This window comes from Pteronotus mesoamericanus, unplaced genomic scaffold (genome assembly GCF_021234165.1).
Source record: "Pteronotus mesoamericanus isolate MK-2021 breed Mesoamerican mustached bat unplaced genomic scaffold, CSHL_Meso_final contig_50, whole genome shotgun sequence".
In the NCBI taxonomy this organism is placed as follows: domain Eukaryota; kingdom Metazoa; phylum Chordata; class Mammalia; order Chiroptera; family Mormoopidae; genus Pteronotus; species Pteronotus mesoamericanus.
This window is the reverse complement of record NW_026555186.1, coordinates 30,781,774-30,803,556: the sequence shown is the minus strand read 5'-3', so window position 1 is coordinate 30,803,556 and position 21,783 is coordinate 30,781,774. Positions and strand designations below refer to the sequence as shown.

The 21,783-nt window shown below is 38.2% G+C and overlaps 1 pseudogene; it reads left to right on the top strand.

The window, feature by feature from the left end:
- Positions 1–1,188: 1,188 nt before the first annotated feature.
- LOC129074499 (chloride intracellular channel protein 1-like) lies at positions 1,189–20,748 on the top strand (annotated as a pseudogene).
- Positions 20,749–21,783: the final 1,035 nt, after the last annotated feature.

Here is a 21,783-nt window from a genome sequence, read left to right as displayed (position 1 = left end):
AATAAAAGCATCCATCTATATTCATATGCTACTCCCCTGGTCACCCTTCAGCCTTGTGCTGCTGTTTGAGCAGCACAATTTGTTGCTCTGTGTGTGCACACTTATAAACTCAAGAGGCAAAAATTGTCTATATTTCAGCAAGAGTGTACCAAGCTTTGTGCTAGGTATGTGTTTGGCCTCAGCCTTATTTTTTCACTCTCTTCAATGTCCCACTGGTAAAAGAATCAAACTGCTTGAGAACCACAGCTGAAACTCTTAATGATACTCAGCCTTAGAGATCGTTGTTTTATTAATTAGGGTTCTGGCATGAAAAAGACTGCACATTCAAATTGTGATTATTCAAGGAGGGTTTAATGAAGGGAGTAAAAACAAAGGTATAAGATGGATTTAGGAAAGCAGTAAGGCATACATAATGTAGCACCTAGAGGCGAGTAGCAGAGCCGTCCCTGATATCAAGGGGAGGGATTGGTTTCTGGAACTGGAGACACAGAGGGCTGTGCGGAGAGGACCAGCTAGCAGGAGCTGAGGTCTTGGGTGGACATGGCAGCCCATCTCAGGCCGAACCCCTGAACCTGTCTCCACGGTCCATTTTTTCTGAGTTCTCAATGAGCCAAAGCAGCCCCACCTAGGCTCTCTCCTATTGCTTCTTTTATCCTAAGCCCTTCCTTGTTTCAGTTGGTAGGTACAAAATAGACAGGAGGATGTCAAGAATAGTATAGGAAATGGAGAAGCCAAAGAACTTATATGCATGACTCATGGACATGAACTAAAGGGGGATTTCTGGAGGGAGTGGAGGTATTGGGCAGAGAGGGGCAAAGGAGGAAAAATTGGCACAACTGTAATAGCATAATCAATAAAATATGTTTAAAAAATAAAATAACACAACTGACAACAAACTCTTATAAACAGCAACTGTAGAAACAACAAACCAATCATTTGCTTTCCCCCCAACAATGGATGGAGGAGAAATAAGGAAAACTGTGGATTAATAATAATCTATAGGAAAGTGTGTGAGAGATAAGTTATAGATTTATCTTCCTTTAGGCTATAGCTATGGGGGAAAGGGGCGATTCCTTCGGTGTTTTGTCCAAGAAAACAACTGTTACAACATTCTCTGAGTTCTAATCAATTTTTTTATTTTATGGCTTATAGGGCCTTGTCTCCTAACAGATTTGGGTAAACAACAGGATGCACCACTCCCGAGATCAGCAGGTGTACCAAGCTCCCAGTCACTCAGTGTTTTCAGAGAGGCAGGTTTGGGCTGGGGTGCGTTCACTGAGGTGAGTTCAGCCGGCAGAAGGACTATGACATCCCTTGTGCTCTTGTTTAATGCGGCAAGCACGAGAGGGCCTCGCGTGGCTTGGATAAATGTGGCTTGGCACAAAGCAGTCCGAACATAAGTGATAGCTGCCCAGAACCTGAAGACCTTAATGGGGATAGGGTTACCATTCTACTGGGAAACTGAGTTTCAGGGTAATACCCCTGACTGAAAAAAGGGGAGAAATCTTGTGCCCTGTAAACCAGTTCAAACCAGTTTACTCCTTGGACAATCCCTACTGCTGGTTTTCATAGAGCTTAATATAGGTTCCTAATTACTAAAGACTTGACCCTTCTTTTGCTGCATATTATATTATATTATATTACAATAATCTCAAGGAGGCTGTTTTTCATTACTGGAATGCAAGCCCTTTTGCATTAGTGAATCATACAGATATGCCTCTGTATGCTCATGATATAGTTTTAATAGTATGTATTATGGGTGGTCACTATAAGCAGTGGTTCCTGTCTTAACTTCTGCCAGAAAGAATGACTCACTTCTAATTTCTGCCTTCTGTGGTCATTCACCAGAATTCAAATAGTTCCATGCCACAGGTCAAGATGTGCAGGTGACTTGCTGTACAGTTTGCAGCTAATTCAGTCTGGCAGGCATGTCAGGAAATTATGCTGTTCAGAATCAAATGTTCCACAGGAACATTACCGGACTTGTTTTATGGCTGAGTGGCAAAATTGATGATACCTCCTCTGAAAATTTTCCATGTCAGGTTTATGTACACTAGGCTCTGCCCAAGCACCATTGATAGGATGAGTCCCATGCAATTCTAAAGATCTTTATGTTTCTTCCGGGACCTCAACCAGGTACTAGAATGGAGGCAAAGGTGTTTCTTGAGGGAAAATTCTTGCTTTGGCTCAGGTATTCTGCAGTCCACCTTCTCACAGAGCAGAGAGTTTGGGACAGGCTTTTCAACCTGTTTAATAGAATTTCAGCCATTTTACCTTCTTGCCTGGTGTAAAGATTTATGTATTTTATATCAGTGAGCAACATAAAATCCTAATACTATGTTCGGTTTGGAGGGTAACTTCAGATTATCATTATTTTACCTTTTTCAAAATCTAAGCAGAGAAAAGTGACATTTAGTCAAGACTGTTTAAGGGACATGTTATCCATCTACTTTTTGGTGATTTTTTAAGAGCTGTCCTTGTATTTCATTAGATCATTGTAAAGCTATGTATTTATGCAACATTGACTTAGTCCTTGCCCAAATCCCCATTACTGAGTTCATCTTTTAGAGAATACAAGGACCAAATTTGCTGCAAAACTATTAAAGTTATTGACTAAAATATCTTGCAGTATCTACTACATAAAACATCACATGATGGGTTTACTTTATTTTAGAGTTTAGTACTAGGGGAAGATAATCCACTCTGAAAAACTGATTTCCTTATTTCCCCTCTGAAAAACTGGTTTCCTTATTTCCCATTCTAAGAGCAACACACATGGTATTAATCTTCTTTTTCTGGTGGCAGAAACAATTAATAATCATGCACAGTTACCACGTTAGTCTTTGAGGCTGGAATATATGCTTTCTCCTCCTTTTTAGGACTTTGATATTATTTCTGTCCCAATAAATGTGTTTACTTGTGTCTCTTATTGGAAATACTGGTGGCCTACATTTATTTTTAGAAAAAGTGGGGCTATGAATTTATATTACCATAAAATACTTTAATAAAAGCAACATTATTTCCATTTTTTTAAATAAAACAATTTTTAAAAAGAAAGAAAAACAAACCCTAGTAACTATCAGACTATACCCAGGCAAGGAACAAGATTTTAAAAATAAAAAGTCTGATAAAAAAGTACTCAAGATTTGTTTCGCTTCACTCATTAATTCTAGAATTCATTCATAGCAGTTAAATATTAAATAAATTCATTGATTCTCTAAATGTACTAGCATGCTTCACGTTGGAGGCTGGCATCTACAACCTTTTGGGAGATTCCAAGAAAAGATAGGAGTTGGGAAAAGGACAAAAATGGGTAGAAACGTCTTATACCCATTAAAATGTATGCATACCAGTTTAACCTGCCTTGATAGGTCAGTTCTGACTGGTCCTGGCCTGGTTCAGCAATGATGTAGACTCGATGAGGGCAAGGAGTTTTACCAGACATGAATGAGCTCAGGCTTCCTATTAAATATTTGGTGATGGTGATCCAAGTGTCCTATGGCCTCAGCTCCTGCCTTAGTCTCCATGCTTGTCTTACCAGGAGATGGTAGCCTCATATCTGGGTACTCTAGGAAGCTGTTTTCCCAAGAGTCTTTGCCTCTGTGTAGGTCTTGGAAAAGAAATTCACATCCTTTTTCACCCAAACTCGATGTCCATAAATACAAAATTGGCTGTGTTTAAAAAATTACACTCTTTAGAATACCCATAAATCTCCAACATTCATTTCCCCTAACTTTTTTATTTTATTTTTTATTGATTATGCTATTACAGCTGTCCCAATTTTTCCCCATTTGCCCCCTGCAACCAAGAAACCTCCCACTCCTCCCAAGGATCCCCCTTCCTTTGTTCATGTCCAAGGGTCATGCATGTAAGCCCTTTGGCTACTCTATTTCCTATATTTGTGCTTAACATTCCCTGCCTATTCAGTAACTACCAATTTGTACTTCTCAATCCCTTCACCTTTTCCCCAACTCTGTCCCCTCTTCTTCCCAACTGACCACCATCCCAATGTTCCCCATATCTATGATTCTGTTTCTGTACTGCTTGTTTGCTCAGTTTGTATTTTAGATTCAGTTGTTGTTAGTTATATATTTATTGTCATTTTAATGTTCACAGCTTTGATCTTATTTTCCTTAGGTAAGTCCCTTCTACACATCATATAATAATGGTTTGGTGATGATGAACTCCTTTAGCTTTATCTTGTCTGGGAAGCACTTTATCTTCCTTTATTCTAAATGACAGCTTTGCTAGATAGAATAACCTAGATTTTAGGTCCTTGATTTTCATTCCTTTGAATACTTACCATTCCTTCTAGCCTGCAAAGTTTCTATTGAGAAATCAGCTGATGGTCTTAGGGGAATTCCTTTGCAGGTAATTATCTACTTTTCTCTTGATGCTTTTAAGATTCTCTCCTTATCTTTAACCTCTGGAATTTTAATTATAGGGTGTCTTGGAGTGGGGACTGTATGTGCTTCCTAGACTTGCATGTCTATTTCCTTCACCAAATTAGAGGAGTTTTCGTTCATTATTTTTTCAAATAGATTTCTAATTCCTTACCCTTTCTCTCCTTCTGGCACCCCTATGATGCAAATGTTGAATTTTGCCAGTGTTCCATATCATTGATTTGATTCTTGGCTTCAACCATTCTACTGCTGTTTCCCTGTAAATTGTTCTTTATTTCAATTAGTGTATCATTCATTTCTGACTGGGTCTTTTTTATACTGTTGAGGTCCTCACTAAGTTCCTTGAGCATCCTTATAACCAGTGTTTTGAACTCTGCATCTCATAGATGGCTTATCTCTCTTTTGTTTAGTTATTTTTCTGGAGTTTTGATTTGTTCTTTTATTTTGAGCCATGTTTCTTTGTCTCCTCATTTTGGCAGCTTCCCTATGTTTGTTTCTATGTATTAGGTAGAGCTGCTATGACTCCCTGTCCTGGTGTATGGCCTAATGTAGTAGGTGTCCTGTAGGGTCCAGAGCACAGCTTTCCCTATCACCCAAGCTGGGTACTCGAGGTGCACTCTTTGTGTAGGCCAAGTACACCCTGCTCTTGTAGTTTAGCCTTGATTGCTGTTGGCAGGTCAATGGGAGGGATTTACCCAGGCCAGTCAACTGCAAGGATTGGCTGTGAGCACTGACCTCCATCATCTGCCCTTCATGAAGGATCAGCTTAGCAGCAGGGTGGTGATGCTCCAAAGTGGTCTGATACTGTCCACTGGGTGTGCAGGCTCCAGGTTTTCCCAGGTGGTGAAGGCCAAGGTCAGTCCCCACCTGTGTTTTGCCCAGAGAGACCCTACCTGGGCTATAAAGCAATCTGAGATGGCTGCTACTTGTGCTGTACTTGAAGATTCCCAGGCAAAGCCAAGCTGTGAATCTAGGCTGGCTGCTGCTAGTGTGGGACATGGGTCCACTTTGCAAGAGGTACAGGGGCTGAGGACTCACTGAGGCTGGCTATCGCTTGTTTGAGAGGATTTAGGAAGTTGTGAAGCATGAGCTAACGCCAGCCATTCATATGAAAAAGTCTCTGTTAACAGCTTGGGTGGGCTTTTAAGTTGGGTGGGACAGAGTCTCTGGGGATCTCCAGGGTGGGGCAAATAGTGTTAGCTAGATTGATGGAGTCTCGGATATGGCACCCACCTGCCAGCTGTGTGGCTCTGTGGGGGTTGGGTTCAGGAAAGGGACAGTGGCCACTGCCTGCCTTTCTGTCTGGGAGAAAGCTGTCCCCCAGCTCTTGTCTTGATGCCAGACACTTCAGTTTCTCCCTGTGTGATATTGATGCCTTACAAGCTGCTACCCCTGTGCTGGAGCTCAGAGGGAGCAAGTCTGGGTAAGTTCATGTGTGGTTTCTTTAAGAGGAACTGCTTGGGACTCCAGGAGCTTCTTCCACCAACTCAGTCCCCAGAAGTTTTGACTGAGTTTTGCAGCCAGAAGTTTTGGGGACTTATCTTCCTGGCACTGGAACCTGGGGTGGGGGACCTGGTGTGGGGCTGAGGCTCCTTCCTCCCAAGATATCCCTCCTGAATTTTTATCCACTACCCATGGATGCAGGGCTTACCCGTTCTGTGCCTCTGCCCCTCTTACCAGTCTGTATGGATGTGGTTTCTTTAATTTTGTAGTTGTCAGACTTTCATTCAACTCAATTTCTGATGATTCTAAGTGATGGTTGTTCAATATTTTAGTTGTAATTTTGATGTGGTTATGTGAAGAGGTGAGCTGTGTTTACTTATGTCCACATCTTGACTGGAAGTCTCCCCTGATTTTTCATGGCTATATACAAACAATGTCATATGATCATTTCCTTGGGTACTTTGAAGCTTTGTGATAAAATCAATGTATCATACATTTTAAAAGATACATAGTGTTTGGGAATTACTCTAATTCACTGGTTCTCAAACTTTAGTGTGTATCAGGCCCCCTGGAGGGCTTGTTGAAACTAAGGTTGCTGGGCCTCACTTTCTAAAATTTGCTAAGTCTGAGGTAGGGCTTAAAAAGTTGCATTTCTAACAAATTGCCAAAGGATGCTGATGTTGGTGGTGCAGGATCACACTTTGGGAACCATGGCTCTAAAACAACTGTCTTTACCCAATCATCTGCCTGTTGTGACCTTTGGTGCCTGTTGTTTAAATGCTGTTGGCAAATGTTGAGAGTGGACTTGGGAGTGGGAGCCTGACTAATCTGGTGACTGTGACCTGCAATATCTGCAGCTGGTGATTGATTGCAAAATGAAATAATTAAGGATTAAGACATAAATCACAGGAAATTAATATGAAGCACTATTGAATATAAAATCCGTAGAACTGCTAGCATTCACGTGCATCCTGCTTTGTTCCGCTGTTCTCGCTAACATGGATGAGACCACACCCAGAACAAATAAAACATGGTCTGTCTCTGCCATCTGGTCACATAAGGTCACAAGCAGACAAGACAATGGTAGTAAATCCAATAAAGTAACATTCTGGTGCTGATGATGAAGAAAAATGCCATTATATTAATTTTAATTTTATAAGTATCCATACTCAGTCTATAATTGTAGCAGAGTAGAAATCAGAATTTCTGTTACCTCCAAAGAGTGGCTTCTTTATACCAAAATATTTTCTCTCTGAATATTTTCTTTGAGGCAGAACTTCACATGACTATTTCATATTCATTTTTTAACTTGATAATAATTCTTAGAATAAAAACCTGATTCATACTACAAGATAAATATGACTATAAAATATAGGCTGATAAGGTAGAAACAAGCTGAAATTTCATAATGCTGATTAATAATTCTTTTAACTTCTTAAAAATTTATCTTTAGATTTTTTAAATATATCTTTATTTTTTAAATTTAAGTTGATTAGTTCCAGGTAAAATGAATTGATGTTAAATATAGAAAATCTGTTTGGATTGCTTTGACAAAAATCAATTTGAAGACTTTCTTCCTATTATGTCCCCTCTATGAAGTCACAAAGTCACTTTTTATATCACAGACTTCTTCAGATTGTTATTTATTCCTGATGTTTTCTTTGACTAATCGAAACAAGATGACAGCTTCTTTTTTATTCATCCTACTAATTTTTAAGTGTTATTTGTCTGAATCTGCTCATTCTGCTATTCATGATGATTGCATTTATGCATAGAATTTAGGATGGAATTGATTTAAATAAAATTTGTTTACATTGAAATTACTCAGGAAGATGGAATATAAGAAGTTTGACTGCAGCTTCCTATCTCTTGCTTGATTTAACCACAATCATAACCAATATGATTCTCAATTTTTAAATAGATATACATAGTTTCATTTATAGAAAGCAATGATATACATTTCAACTAGTGATTGATTTTAATAATTTCTCAAATTATTTTTATTGTATAATTATAAAGGTGAAGCATTTGAAACAGATGTGAATTTATTGAGAAGACTAAACACCTTTAAGTCAAGAAGTTTATCATGATTTTGTTTGGCATATTTTATGATATGTTAATATATCAGCAAAAGCACACAAAAAAGTACATGTACATACATGTTATACTGTACTTGTATTTGATTTAAAAATATGTGAAATTTTTCTAAAGACATAAAAATGTTGAAATTAACATAATTGAACAGTAAGTCTTGCACCTCTACCCTCTGACTTCCTGGGGACCGGATACAGCACAAAGAGTTATGCAAACTCATGTTTGCCCTCATTACTTTGCAGGAGTTAACATAGGGGATGAGAGAGTTCTTGCTGCAGAATCTAATCTTGTTAAAGGAGAAGAAAAAAAAGCTGCAATTACAGAGTTTGGGCCTGGTATACATACAGGACAATGAGCTGGGTAAATTAAGCTTGGCATTAGCTCAACAGACAGATGCTAGTACAGCTAAACAGTAATGTGCATGCTAACCATCTCCTCTGTGGATGTGGCTCTCTGTGCTGATCATTATATGGAGGAAGATATATTTTGTTCTCTTAATATATCTTACCATAAGTATACTGCCTTTGGGAATTATTGTATTTCCTTAGACAGTATTCTGTGTGTGTGTGTGTGTGTGTGTGTGTGTGTGTGTGTGTGTGTTTAATTTGATACTCACCCCCAGAATGCTCTAGAAGAATGAAGGGCACATCTTCAGGTTACACAGACTGAAAGACTGGACAGCCCCATATCTTGTAATACTGAAGCTCATTCTGGGCTATCCTGGATTATTTTGGACATATAATAGCTACATATTGATTGAACTTGAGAGATTTTTTAAAGTTTTATCATCGAGACAGTTATAATTCATCTCTCAGAGTGGGTTAACTTTGCAGAACTAATGTTACCAATAACAATAGCTACCATTAAGTGTTTGAAGGATAACTCACAACAGGTCCTCACAATGACCCTGTGCGGCTTATTATCTTAATTTTTCAGAAGAATAAGCTGAGGCACAGAAATGCTAAATAACTTTCCTTAGCCTCCTCAGTGGTAAGTGGTAGAACTGAAACTAGGCCCTTTTTAGTATGGTTCAAGAGCCTGCACGCCATGATGCATGTACGAATAGGAGAGAAAGGGAGAAGAAGAGGGAGACTTTGAAAAAAGAAAAGCTCATCAGAGTTGGGGCAAATTCTGTTCAGGGTGGCAGTTGTGGTTTTCGGATTTTTGTTGTTGTTCTTTTAAAAAGTGGACAAACTGTTTTAAGAAGGGCAATGGCCCCTGCCCGGGCCCTGCTGATGGTGATGTTCAGCCAAAGTATGTTTTGTTGGCACATCAGGAAAGCCAGAGCTTCCCAGAGAAGAGTAGCAGAACTGGTCAGGACAAGGAACAGGTCCTACAGGAAGCAAGAATAAGATACTCAAGACATTTCCTTCTGGTGTCCCCCACTCCCAACCCCATCAGAGTCAGCAAAGGGTAGAATTACTGTTGTAGAAGTTGGGAGTTAGGGTTTTCTTGGCTGTTCCTTTAACCGGCTATGTGAATGTGGGCAAACCTTTGAACATTATGGCCTTGGTTTCCTTATTCTACAAGATGGATTCTGGGTTTCCAGGGAACAATTTATACGCCGTGGTAGCATAGGGTGGCAATTAGGAGCATTGACTCTGGCACTAAACCACTTGAATTTATAACCCAGTTCTATTTAACTTCTCAGTGCCTACATTCTTCACCTACAACACAGGATGATTGTTCCTATTTTACTGGGTTGTTGAGAAACAAAGAGTTAGTACATATATGTTCTTTAGAACAGTGTTTGGCACTTGGTAAGCTCTCAATAAATGCCAGCTATTAACGCTATGGGTACCTAGTACTGTTTCAGGGTTCAACTTTACACAACTGAGAATATTTAGAGATGTCATCCTCTGGGATCTCTTTTTTGGTCTTTCTGAGCTTAAGAAGCCCAAGAGATCAGGATTCTCTTTGTGACTACATTCTATCTCCATTCTTGAGCAAACAGGGGTCCCCTAACTCTAAGCTACTGTCTAGGAAGGGATTCAAGCAAGTGTAGTCAAGAGTTAGAGTAAGAGAAGGAGAATGGTGAACATTAAGGCCAGAAGAAGGGCTGAGTGAATCAGTCCACATTGTGTATAAATCAGTAACCACTTATATACTAATAAGTGTGAAGCTTGTTTCCCTTTTGCAAAGTCAACAACTGATAATGAGCTTGGGCAGCTGTGGATGTCACTGTCGGGTGGGTCACGCCCTCTCTTCTGCCACCACCTGTCTCATGCCTACCTTCCCACATTCTTCTAGTCTCTATTTCCTGTCAACACTGGCCATCAGTACTACCTGCATGTCATAATGTCAGAGGAGGTGTCCAGATGCCACTCAGAAAGTGCTTATCTGCGTTCAGCCTCAAGAAAGGAGCTTCATGAGTCCAAGGCATTGCAAAGAGTGAATGAAATGAGATCATTTTTAAGTTGAGATTATATCAAAATTCAATCTTTTAAAGCCCTCTATGAAACAAACAAGAATCCCATGGAATTTCCCTTAAGGTATACTCAAGTTGAAACATGTCATATAGTCCAAGATTTATAATTTAAATTATGACATACTCCTTAATTAACATATGTAATCCTTAACTTAGAATATATTTTTATTAAAGCCTTAAATTTTACAAATGAAAGGGACTTTTGAGACCCATGGAACCATCAAGTTCCATGTCAGCATTTTTTAAAAGATTTTATTTATTTGTTTTTTAGAGAAAGGGGAAGGGAGAAAGAGAGGGATAGAAACATCGATGTGTGGTTTACCTCTTGCATGCCCCAACCTGGGACCTGGATTGCAACCCAGGCATGTGCCCTGACTGGGAGTTGAACCAGGGACCCTTTGGTTTGCAGGCCAGTGCTCAGTCCATTGAGCCATACCAGCCAGGGCCACGTTAGCATTTTTTTAGATGAGGGAACTGAGAGACGGTGAAGTGAAGACATTGATTGTCCTTTTTCACAGAGCTAATTTTCAGTCAAAGATTATTTTCCTTATATGACAGAGAACTCCTCTTCCAAAGTAATTATTGTTGTTAAATTGCAAAGGGTTCTAGAATATGAAACTAGTGGCATCAACAGCTCACGCAGAATGGTGGTTAAGAGTACAGGACCTGGGGCCAGAGTGGCAGGACTAGAATCCTATCACCCCCGGTTACTAGCGTGTTCTTCAGCAGGTTATTCCACCTCTCTGTAAAGCCACAATTAACCTGCTTGAAAATGTTTCAATCTGTTTGTAGAGTGTTCTGCTATGTATTAAAGACAGAATCAGTATTAGATGCATGTAAATCAGTAACCATTTGTTCATTCCTGAAAAGCACACTCTGAGAATCTACTTCAATTACAGGTTCTGGTTTTGCTAAATTGAGAATATTTAGGAAATGTTTACATCCTGGTTCCTTTGCTAGGTCTTTCCCAGTTTAAAAATCTTGAGAAATTAGAATTCTCATCCTAACTCCATCTCGTCCCCACCTCAGCCCAAGCAGATACTCCCCCAACTCCACAATCCTGAGGATAAAAACTTGGGCAGAGCTTGATCTTAGCCATATTCCCAGTGTCAAGCCCAGTGCCTGAAAAATAAATGCTTGAGAAGGGTTGGGGGGCTGGGTGAAAAAAGTGAAGGGATATGGGGAAAAAAACCCAAACACAGGCAACAGTATGGTGATTGCCAGATGGAAAGGGGGCTGGGGGGACGTAGGGGGAGGTGGGGGGAGATAGAAAAGGGCAAAGGCGAGATAAATAGTGGCAGAAAGAGATTTGAGTATGGGTGGTAAGTGCACGATGCGGTATGCAGATGAAGAGACTTGAGTTTGGGTGGTGAGTGCACGATACAGTATGCAAATGATGTATTATGGAGTTGTACACTTAAAACCTGTATGGTTTTATTAACCAATGTCATTCCCAATAAATTCAATAAAAAATGGAAAACAACAAATGAACATAAAAGACAGATAAACAAAAAGTCATAGACACAGAAAGCGGTATGGTCGTTATCAGATGGAAGCGGGTGTGGAAGGGAAGTAAAAGGCGTCAAATATATGGTGTCGGAAGGAGATTTGGCTTTGAGTGGTGAACACACAATGCAATATACAAATGGTGTGTAATAGAATTGTACACTTGACATGTACATAATTTTATTGATCAATATCACCCCAATGAATTTAACTTTAAGAAAAGAACAAAAATAATTTTTAAAAATGTTTGTGAAAGATGATTGTACTGCTGTCTCCAGAATTTTAATAGAGAAATGGTTTAGGGGTGATTGTCTGGTTTGGACTGGAGATTAGGGAGCTTGACCTGAAATTGAAAGTGTATTTGCTCTAGGAAATGGTGGTGATTAAATGTGTGTGGCGAACATGTCCTCATGACAGCCCTTGAAATCTCCGATGAATGAATATGTGAATGAATAAGTAAAAGAATGAATGAATATAGCAGAGCTAAAGCTGTTTTAGTAGACATCACCAATGAGATACACCCTCCGAGCAATACAGGGGTAGGAGGGTGCATCTCAAAATGGGACCTGAGATAGACTAATCTGAAATAAATTGGGTATTAATGTACCATCTTTACCTGTCTATACCCTTAGACTAAAGAAGTCTACATTACAATAAGTATGCAAAAGATGTATTCAATGCCATTGCTGGAAGACAAACAACTTGAACATGGCCTAAGACTTGTGCCCTAAGATAAGAAAACAGTGTTCTAGAGTATGTATACTTACTGTTGATATTCCCATCACATTTTCAGTTTTCCTTACAGTAGTATGAGATTAATAAGATAACCATTTTATATCTTGATGTGAAAGAAACATATGTATAAGCTAGAGATTTTCAACCTTTTTTATCTCATGGCACACATAAACTAATTAGTAAAATTAATTAGCAACACACCGAAAAATATATTTTTTGCTAATCTGACCAAAAAAACTAAGTATAATTTTGATTCTTTCACACCAGAAAGCTGTTTTTATGTTAGCTGTTGTAATTTTTTAATTTGATATTCTAAGGGAAAAGAGGACAGTGGCCCCTGACTAAATAGGTACTGCATGTTTTAAAAATTCTTGCTGTACACCAGTGTGCCTCTCGCGGCACACTGATTGAAAGTTGCTGATGTAAACTATTATTGTCATGTTTATAATTCAGAATAATATGGATGAAGTAGAATATTAAGATACCTAAATGATAATGGTGAGTTTGTGCTGATTTTTTAATTTATTTGGTTGATTTGTTGAATTTTAAATTAATTAGATAGTTTTTAATTCACATGGGACAAAGAATTTTATGTCTTCTCTTTGTTGACAGGCTTTATGATCACCATGTTATCCCAGTCTGTACTTTTTTTTGCTTTTATTTTTCTTTCTACCTGGAACTTGTCTAACTGGTCTTTGCTTCTGAAGACATCAGATTGTGTGAAAGTTTTGGCATTCCTTGCCTGATGACTCTACAAATGACTAATTGCATGCAAGACATACTCTTGTTAGAAAATTTCATCAAATATTCCAGACAATCACTAGGACACATTTGTCATTAAAACATTTTGTTTCTTTAAAAATAACTACAATATTTATTAAAATAGCTAATTGCTTTACTCTCTTTCGTTGCTAGAGGTTTTAGTTTTCTTTAGTCTTCATAGCTAGATTTCTTCTAGTAGTTTGAAAATAGTTGTTGCTGGCTATTGGGGCCTTTTTGGCAAACATTGCTTTTTCACGAGCTGAAACATGGCTTGCTTTATTGTTTCTGAGTTAGTTTACCAATGTAATTGGTAATGTATCAAAATACATTATCAAAATACATTAATACTACTGTAATTAGTATTAATTACATTAATACTACATTAATTAATGTAATGTAATACTAATGTATTATCAAAACTGTTCTTGGAACACAGCTTAATACCTCAGCTTTTGTTTCTGATGCTAGGATAATTAGCTCTGGAGAAATAATTTTTTTAAAGAAATTGTATGCCAGCATAACAGCAGTGGTAGCTAGCATTCCTTACCTTCCTGCTTCTGCCCATGTTTGTTTACATGCTCACTCATCTGTAACATCTCAAAATTAACCACTGTTTTTTCAGTCTAGAGAAAACTGAGGGGCTTCTTTTCTGAGCCTTTGCAACTGAACTTCTTCCTATACATGAACCAGAAAAATCACTTGCTGACACAAATTCCTTTTTCCAAGAACAGGAAGTCTTTTTTAACATGGCACTCCTTAGCTTCTCTTAGCCCAGGGTATTTTATTGAAATATCTCCAGTGAAAAGTATTGGCATATTTAATAAAAATGAATTTCGGCAATGGTGTTTTCATTCCATATGTCCCTTCTTCTTTTTAATCCAATGCTTAGCCCTTTGTGACCCAGTGGGATTTTCAAGTCCCTTACTAAAAATATTCCTGCAGTTTGATATGCTGGGAGCCTGGACTAACAGGACCTCAAGTGTCAGTTGTCCAGTTAAAACTTGGATTCCAATGATGACAGATAGTGCAGTAAATAATGCAAAAGTGAGTTACTGTTTTTGTTGTTTTCACCAAAAAATGATGGCATTTCTTTTCTCTTTAAGGGCACCTAATTTCAAGCTGCTAAGGAACCACATTTCAATCTATAAAGCTTATTCTATTCATTTGACTTTCCCCCTACTATTTCTACATTTCATTTATTTAATTGGTTTTTTGTTTGTTTTTGTTTTCACTATAAAAGTTATTACTTCATCTGTGTCTACTATCTATCGTACTCTAGTTTCTAAAGAAAACCTGGAGAAGGATAAGGACAGAGTTCCATGTAAAGAATCTGAAGGAAAGGAACAGAGAAGAGGGAGAGGCTTAGGAGGGTGAACAGCTGGAGAGCAGGAGGAGAAGACCTGTCACCAGCACTTGTGAGCTCCTTTTTCTCATCTAGCTAACCTGAGGCCAGGATGTGGCCACTGTAGCTTCCTTTGTGTTCCACTCTTGACTTCAAGACCATTCTCAATTGCCTCAGAAGGCAATTGTTTATCTTCCTTGTTGCCCCACAGGGTGATTCTGCCACTTTAGCTGCTGGCCTGACATCATAGAAATCTGACAGGCTTGCCTTGCAGAGACAGAGCAGATCGGCTTCTTTCTCTTCTCTCCTTTATTACCGTCAGAGAGAGGCCCAGAGGAGGAGGAAGCTGCAGGCATAGAAGTCGCCCTCTACAAGGGAGCTCTTGTGAAATGCACTCTGAAAGGAAAACAATACTGTTGGGGGTGTCATTTTCAGTTGTGCTGTTGCTGGCATGACGATTTAAACAGTACTGTTTCCCTAATCTGTTTGGGCTTGGTTTCCACTCTTGCATAATGCACATGCTGGGTTCTTTGTACTGTGGATAGCAGAGGTGCCCACAGATACCTGGGCTTGGAGAGCTGTAGTGTTCTGTAATTTTATGAGTTAAGCAGAATCTAAGATATGTAGGTAGGTAGGTATGTATGTATGTATGTATAAATTTAAATCCTTGTATTTTTATTGCTAAAACAATATAGCAACATTAAAGATCAGTTTTACTCATTGTTGTATATTTTAGCTATACCGAAAATACATTTCAACTCTGAGTACCCATTCGAATTGACTGGAAGCTTTTCAAATTACTGATGTCCAGGTCTTACTCTAAAACAATCGAATTGAATCTAGAATGGTAGGGCTCAGACATCTGTATTTTTAATAAACTTCTCAGATGGATTGAGAGTCACTGGTAGAAGGTAATGTTGTTAAATAACCAGTTTACTCTCCAACTTAAGAATTACTCTCTCCTGGTGAATATTTCCCTGGATAAATTTCCCTCCCTAGTCCCAGAGGTAATTACTAGCCTAAATTTGGTGTTTATCATATCTATTGAAATATTTAAATTTTTAGCACACGTGTATGTGTATTTGTAATAATATATGGCATGGCATTTATACATTTTAACAACTTTGTATAAATATAATTAGGTCATGTCTATCTTACTGAAAATTATTTTGCTCAAGGTTTATTCATATTGATACAAGTAATTTTAGCCTATTTTCACTACTGTATAGTATCCTATTATATAAATATTTTTAAAAAATTTTGAAGTGAGTCAGTGATTATATCATTTTAACAGAACTATTTCCATTTTGGGGTATTTTCTCCCAGTTTTGTCTTTAAGCCTACATATTTTAATATCAATAATTCCATTTTAACTCAATGTTGGGTTCTTTTAAAAATTTATTATAAACTTCTTTCCATGTTTCATATGTCATAATAATTATTTAATTAATTATTACGTAATTTCCTTTCATGTTTATTTACCATAATTTACCTACCCATGCCCCTGGTTTATTTTGGATAATGGAGCTGGTAATGCTGTAAGGAAGATTGTGGGGGTATGTACCTTACCTGTTTCGTTCAATTATTTCCCTAGAATAACTTTCCAGGAGTAAGATCATTAAATCAAAGATTTCAAACAATTTGATGATTATTGATAAATTTTGTTATACAGTTTTCCAAACAAAAATTTACCATCTTTGGTTTAATACTGGATGATATTGTTTCATTAAAGTATGTAATATTAGGAATGCTTCTTTTGGAGAAGGCATACTCTTGGTTCCACAAATCAAATGCTGAAAAAATTCCCAGATTTGAATCAATTTAAATAGACTAATAAACAAAGCTAAAAGGAAGAACAAATACATAAGAAATAGCAAATACATCAGATAATCTATTTTGGAATAGACTTAACAATAATTGAAAATCCCAAACTTATTTTGCCTAAACCCTTTACTAAACTAAATCTGTCTTCTCACCAGTAAAATGGGAAGAGAAATACTAATAATAGTAGCACAACATTTTTATAGTCTTTATCATATACTAGGCACTATTCTAAATACTTCACATGTACTAGCATTTAATTTTTAAAACCATCCTATCACATAGACATTATTATTATTATTCCTATTTTATAGTTGAGGAACTGAAGCACTGAGAGGTTAAATGACTTTTCTAATGTCATATAGCTAGTAAATGACAGAACCAGAGTCCTAACTCAGACAGTCTGGCTCCAGAGTTTACACTTATAATCACTAAATAAATAAGATGGTTCATATAAATACCTAGTTCAATGTGACACATAGTAAGTACTCAGTAAGTACTTGCTATTATTATTATAATGTATTTTTTTAAAAAAAACAACTGAGCTAATACAGAGACTGGCAGAATTAACTTAAAAGTGCTGGAAAACAGAGTCATGAGTGGAAGTTTCAGCAAGGCAAATTTTGACTCAATAGCAATACTATACGCTTGGGCACTGGACATGAACAAGGGGAGTCTGAATGGCCACTGAATTGTCAAGAACATTGTGGAATAAATTTCTGCATCAGGTGGATGGCTGAACTAGATGAACTCTAAGGCTCTTTTCAGCTATCGGATTCTATTATTCTAGGTCAGAATCTTTTGGGGGTTTTTTTCCACACAGTAAAGCTTCATTTGTTTACTTTAATATTAGTTCAGCTTGTTGGTGTTATTTTCATTGTAATTATCTGAATCATTCACCAAAGAGAGCTTGGCTTTGTAGTTTGTGTAAGCCTTTGGCAGTCTATTGTGTTGTAATGTTTGATGAGTTACAACACTTGAACATTATAATCATGGGTGCTGGGGAAACCAACATATAAATCTGTAAGTTACTCTGTTGTGGCGGTCAGCCTTCCTGGCAGGCATCTACAGGGTTGCTGTCACTTGGAGAAGTCTCCTTTGGAATCTGTCATTTTTAGCTATCAAAAGAACATACAGTCCTATGAAATCATCATTTATGGCTTTAACTCTTTATGATGAAAAATTCTGGGACTGTGCTTGTAGAGGAGGTGAGTTGATGTCACACCTATAAAAGAACAATTTGCAAGTGACCCAGGGGTGTTCTAATGAGTTTCTTGCTAAGAAGGGGAATTGCTTCTTGGGTGGGGGAAGTACTGTAACAATTTTGCTCAAGTAATGGGACACCACATCTGACCTCATGATTTGCCTTCCCTTTGGATTTCAGCCTGTGCAATTATTTTGTCTTTACCATTATATCTTAAGCAATCTTTTAGGATAATGAATAATTTTGTATGTCAGCTTTATGTCATTTCTCCCAAAGGGTGATTAAAGGATATACTTGATTACATTACCTAGATATTGATGATGGAATTCATTGCAAATGTACTGGACTGGCTCAGAGAACATAGAAAACAATTTCTTCTTAGTTACATGTTTTTGTCTTTCATTTAATATTTTACATTGTGCTGAATGTAGTTACTATGGTGATAGATGGAAATAGGCATGGAGTTTGGGGTGTCAAATTGTCAGCGAATTTACTATATAAAAATAGGATGTGGAGTCAGAAGGAAGGAGGACAACAACCTTCAAAACAACATATGACATTTAATCTATAATGTGGAGGAGCATGAGAAACCCAGTGAGCAGATAGGATTTTAGACATTAGATTCTTCAAAATCTTAAGATAAGCAATTTGAAATGATTCTTTTTGAGTCATCATTGAAACACACAATTTGCCTTCTAAAGAAAATAATCTTTTTATTTAGTGGTATTTAACTACTTCCCACATTGAATTATTTCTCATAAATCTCCTAAAATAAAAGTTGTTATAGGTTGACTTCTATTTATAATGATACTTTCATGAATATAGTTTGTGTATTTATATTATGCATATGAGTATTTATGCTCTGTGTTTAACTTAGAAACACTGTAACTCAAATTTTTTTTAAAAATGCCATTTTATTTTGAGCTGGGGTTTGCTTTGTAATCTCACCAACTAATAAACAATTATGAGCACACATTTGGGGCATCTTGCTTTGGGGAAATTCAAAGAGGATGGCAAACTATCTGGCAATAATTACAAGTGTCATTATCCTTGTGTTATTCATAATAAACCCAATAGGATGAGGGTGTTGTCTCTAGTCACTCATGAACTTGGATTAGAACCCTTAAGAGAGGAATGACAGCAGTGAACAATCAGAGTTACTGCTTTTTTGGAACATATGTAGTATTTCTAAGAGAGACATGTTATTCATATATATAAAATCTTTAAAGTTTGGCTTAGGCTAAAAATACTCAAGGTAATGTTGCAGGACTGGATAGTAAAAAAAATGGGCTCATATTGTACACTTTTCCAGGCAGAAAATTTCTTTTTATCATGTCTGTTTAAAATGAAGGTCAGTTTTTTATTCAAATAAAACAAAAGAGCTCCCTGATCCAGTCCTAGAGGGGATTGAGCTGACGTAGCCGAATGTAGGGTCTGCTAGGCTAGTGGGGTGCCGAGTCTGGAGTGAGCAGGGCTGATGGGGCTAGAATTCCACTGAGGAGACAGTCCTAGCTGAGGGGGAAAGGCTCTCTGAGTCTGAGACCCATCTTCCCCAACCTGGAATCCTCCCAATTCGCCCAGTAAAGGCAGCTCCCCGGTCCCTGTCACAACCATAGCTGAAGAACAACTGCAAGTTTAATTGTTTGTGAAATCTGGCAGTGATGGGGCCAAGATTGGAAACTGCCTCACCTCCTAGGAAGTGTTCCTGGTGCTTTGGCTCAAGGGAGTCACTTTCAACGTTACCTCTGTTGACACTAAGAGGCAAACCAGTAGTACAGAAGCTATACCCAGGAGAGTGGCTCCCATTTCTGCTGTATGGCACTGAAGTGCACACAGACACTAAGATTGAAGAATTTCTGGAGGCAGTGCTGTGCCCTCCCAAGTACCCCAAGCCAACAGCTCTGAACCCTGAATCCAGCACAGCTGGCCTGTACCTACAAGGTTGTCCTGATGGTACCCAGCCATGTAATATGGAAAATAGAGACGTTTCTTGAAGGTACAAGACAAGAAACATTGTACATAGGACAATGATGCCTCAGTCCCCTTCAAAGTAGGCACCTTGGGACCTCACACAGTTCTCACAATCACCATCAGTTACCCTGTGGTATTTTCCTGAATCTCTTGATGGTCTGAAATCTCTTCCTTTCCAAAGGTGATTTTAGTTTTGGGAAAAGCCAGAAGTCACAGGGTGCCAAATATGGGCTGTAGCGGGGCTGAGTCACCTGGGCCCAGGTGATTTGATATTTTGCCAGAAAACTGCATGAGACATGATGCATGAGCATGTTGTCATGATGAAGCTGCCAATCACCAGTTGCCCACAGCTGCGGCCTTCTGAATCATCTGAACAGGTTCTGTGGAGGAATGTTCAAACATAACATAAAATCTGATGCAGATTTGTTGCTCTACTCACTCAGTCATTTTGAATGCAATGGCCACACAGTACACATGCTCATTCAATGTCTACTTCCCCTACTGACTAGTACAGTGAAGTCATTGTTTTTCACGCATGCACATTCCAGTCCACACTTCTTGGCTGCCAGGTTACATTGATATCGCGCAAACTGCTCTCGTTATATTAACAATGGCTGGACTTCTTCCAGACAGACCTTGTATTTGCCAAATTTTCTGCCTACATCAAGAATTCAAACCAAGCACTCAACGATAATCTGGAAAAGAGGTTCCTGAAAGCCCTGGAAGTTTCTGACAATTACTTGACCTCCTCCCTCCCAGAAGTGAATGAAACCAGTGCTGAGCACCAGAGCATCTCTCAGAGGAAGTTTCTGGATGGCAGTGAGCTCACTCTGGCTGACTGCAGCCTGTTGCCAAAGCTCCACGTAGTACAGGGTTCTGTAAGAAGTACTGTGGATTCTCCATCCTTGAGGTGTTCCAGGGGTGCGTCGGTACTTGTGCAATGCCTATGCACAAGCGAGTTCACCTCCACCTGTCCGGATGATGAGGAGATGAGGAGATTGAGCTGTTCTATGAGCAGGTGGCTAAGGCCCTGATATAAGCTCCTCCTGGGGCTCCTTAACCCCCTCCATTTTTCTCCACAAAGGCCCCTGGTGGTTTCCACTTGGCTACCCAAAGGACACATTCCAAAATGTCCAGTGAAAAATGAATTCCAGAGAACTTTCACAAGACTGCCTGTGAGATGAGAGGAAGGAATGGGAAATCTGGGTGAGATTTTTATTGTGGGGTTGGGTGGGATGGGTAGGACAATGTATTTCAATAGTAAAATTCCGAATTAAAGACAAACAAAACAGGAGAGAATTAAGAAACATAGTTCAGAAGGGAGTTGACCAAAAAAAAAACATTTGTCTAAGAAATGACAAATGTATATTACAGTGAAGTGCAAATCTCAATTTACAATATTACTCTTAAGCAAATGATACTTTGACACAATCTTGCCACATTTTAGAGATTTTATAGTTATAGGTATGAAATTTGAAAATTTTTTAACATTCCAGTTTGTGTAACATTTTGAAAAAAGTATGCTAAGCAAAGGAGCTTATTTATTATTTATAAAACAAGGCAAAGAAATTGAATTTAGAATCTTCTTCTGGTAGATTAATTGAACAAACAAAACTTTCCTATAGACTGAGAAGTTGACACTGGTCTTTGGCCAGTGGTAAAGTCCTGAATAAGGACAAGGCATCCAATTTGGGGATGTAAACAAAGAGTGTCTCTCTTCTGGGAAAGGAAGCACAAAGTGATTGAGGTACTGTGAGTTTATATGCCTCCTATTTGAAAAAGTTCTGGTACAGGTATTTTTCTTTGCTTCTGAACCTTCTATTGTGAAATAACCCAGCCAGATGGTTACTTGAGAGAATACATTTTAAAAAAATACAAGGAGACCTTATAAACTATATGCCAACAAATTACACAATCTGGAATAAATGGTTACATTCCTAGAAACATACAATCTTCCAAATCTGAACCAAGAAGAAAATCTGAACAGACTAATTACAACTAATGAAATCAAAACAGAGAGAGAGAGAAAAGATAAAAACCCTCCCAGGAAACAAAAATCTTGGACTGAATGGCT